This window comes from Sinocyclocheilus grahami, unplaced genomic scaffold (genome assembly GCF_001515645.1).
Source record: "Sinocyclocheilus grahami isolate Dianchi unplaced genomic scaffold, SAMN03320097.WGS_v1.1 scaffold810.1, whole genome shotgun sequence".
Classification (NCBI taxonomy): domain Eukaryota; kingdom Metazoa; phylum Chordata; class Actinopteri; order Cypriniformes; family Cyprinidae; genus Sinocyclocheilus; species Sinocyclocheilus grahami.
The window spans coordinates 27794-30613 of NW_015505989.1; the positions used below are offsets into that span (position 1 = coordinate 27794).

Genomic DNA, 2820 nt, shown 5'->3' on the forward strand with positions numbered 1-2820 from the left:
TCTGACGTCATAGTTCCCCCGCTCTAATGGGATAGTTTTGGGCTAGTTTTGAGTAGCGATTGGGCAGGTTTTCTTGTGAAAACCTGGCAACCCTGGTCATTTAGGACTGTCTAAGTCAGGGGTGTCAAACTCAACTCCTGGAGGGCCAGAGCTCTGCAGAGTTTAGATTCAACCCTAATTAAACACACCTGATCCAATTTATCAAGTCCTTCAGGCTTATTTGTAAATGACATGGTATATGTGTTGCAGCAGGTTTGGAACAAAACTCTGCAGGGCTCCGGCCCTCCAGGAACTGAGTTTGACTAGGGCTGGGACAATAAATGGATGCATCGCGAATCGAGAAAGGATTCTGCATCGATTCTGAGATTTTCCGAAGGCATCGCCATTCTCTCTTGAATCGATTCTGAGCTTAGTTTTTAACAGCAGATGGCACTGCATGCTTTAGAAATAGTCATATTCTGCTTGCTTCCAGTTCTTTACACACGCACAATTTAAACCTAAAATAATCATTCATAAAGTTCGAAAAGGTTGAAGTGAATTACAAGGATGTTTGCAGTGGGCTGTGTTTACATTAATCTTGCATCATAAAAGCCGATGTGCAAGTACATTTAACCTCTTACATTACACTCTAAAAAATTCTGGGTTGTTTCAACCCAACTTTGGGTCAAAGATGGACTAACCCAGCTGCTGGGTTACATTTTTTTATTAAATTTTTAACCCAAAAGTTGGGTTAGTCCATATTTGACCCACAAGTTGGGTTGAAACAACCCAGCATTTTTTAGAGTGTACTCAGCCGAACGCACAAGCTTTCTTCTTCGTGAGCATTTGAGTGTGCCGTTAAAAACTAGCCTAGAGCACCATCTGCTGCTAAAAACTAAGCTCAGAATTGATTCGAGAGAAAGTCACAATGCATTCCGAAAATCTCAGAATTGATCCACGAATTGCGATGCATCGATTTATTGTCCCAGCCCTAAGTTTGAAACCCCTGGACAAACTCATTTACGACTGTGGTTACGAGGTCACTGGCCAAAAACGAGTATTTTGACATAATTGTGTGTGTTTTTGTCATAGACTGCATAAAACAGGTTTTTGTCCGCGAAAGAGAAATCACTGCGCTTCTCGCGCTACTGGCTCACTGTCTGAAGCTGCTTTCTGTGCGCGTGCACGTGTCGGATTTACAGAGAGCTGATCTCAGCACCAGTAACTTCACTTTTGCGTCTTATCGTGCTTGATAGCGTGTTGTTCATATAGTCTACTGTAATGATAGCCAAAGGGATGCCAGGAAAAAAAATGGATGCTGCGTTAAATATTTTTAACATGTAAACTGAAAAAAAATGAATCGCTCATCCATTAATTTTGACAGCCCTAGTTTTATATTATATTATATTATAGACAACAGTTCACTCCACTTGACAACAAGTGACTGTCTTTTGCATATCTGTGAGTCTTCAACCGATTCTTTGAAAACACACAAGACCCAAACACCACAGCTCATTTTGGAATAGCATACTACTCGTACTCTTTCTGCCATATCATAAGCAAGTCCTGTCCTCACTGGGCCTGTCTGTTGTTTCACAGTGCCATGCATCCACTTTGAACCTCCTCTCATTCTGTTGCGAAGGTAAACTGGCATGTTAAATGATTTCTGCCCTTAACTGCGATCGTGGCAGCTCTTATCTGCTGATATCAATTTCGCTTGCTACTCAGGCACACGACCATTGGAGGCACCATCACATTTTATATGCTTGATAATGGTTTAATATACCTTAAATAAAAATAATTCATATGATTTAATAGATATCCTTATTCTGAACAACTTTTTTAAAGTACTGGTATCAGTCTGATTATTTGACACACACAAAAAAATCGACTTTGCAAGCTTGTCCTTGTCCTCCATCTAATGAAAAGGGTGATTTTCTTTTTTTATTTCATCGGTCAATAACTTTCAAAAACATGTTGAAAATTCTATTCAGCATGATTTCCACAGGATCATTGATAGTTATAGTGTAGCTTAATATCCTCAAAAATCTGTCACCAGAATTAAATATCCTGATTTTGACAAAACTTCACATATCTGTGTAAGGTGTGAGTCTTTGGAGGCATGTAAAATTTGTTTCCGAACAAAGGCCATAATGCAATAAGAAGACTCATTTTACCATCATTAAATAAATTACCACTTTTTCTGCCAAATAACAATAAGCACAAACACTGAAACTGGTTGAGAACTTCATATGAGCAAATGTCAGACGCGCAATAAACAAATCAAATATGATTAAATGGACATTGCGGAAGATCAAAGCAAGAATTACAGTCACTCATTGTTTACTTAGCAAGAAACTAACACCAACAATAACATCAAAAACATTTAATACACTGTATAACATAGAATGCATAGATTTTGTATGCTGGAAATTGTAATACTTTCATCAAACTTCTACAAAATATTTTGGGATAAATATTGATATAGTTCTTGCAAAATGTATAATTATATAAATTTTCCATGCAGCTTGTGCTCTATATTATTCAAGTATTCTAAACCCATACAATCATCTATGGAACAGACTGAAATATAATTCATCAGTCACTGAAAATCTCCAGAATTCCCGATCTGATTTGTTTCAATGGGTGGTCATTTCATTTGTAAACTACTGTGAGATTTGTTTTTCATGAGACCAGGTAGGTTTGTACAATAAGTGCTTTCTGAAGTCGTATAAGCTATTCACGAAATAAACATAACATTTAAGGTGGATTGTATTTGAGAAGGACTGTAGACTATTGATGCAAGAACTCTTACACAACACATACAGTGTTCAGAATCAC

General features: G+C 37.6%; 1 protein-coding gene across 1 annotated transcript in view; it reads left to right on the plus strand.

Moving 5' to 3' along the window:
- The window catches only part of LOC107562154 (calcium/calmodulin-dependent protein kinase type II subunit alpha-like), a 35380-nt gene that overhangs the window by 19565 nt on the left and 12995 nt on the right, over positions 1–2820 (plus strand). The window lies entirely within an intron of this gene.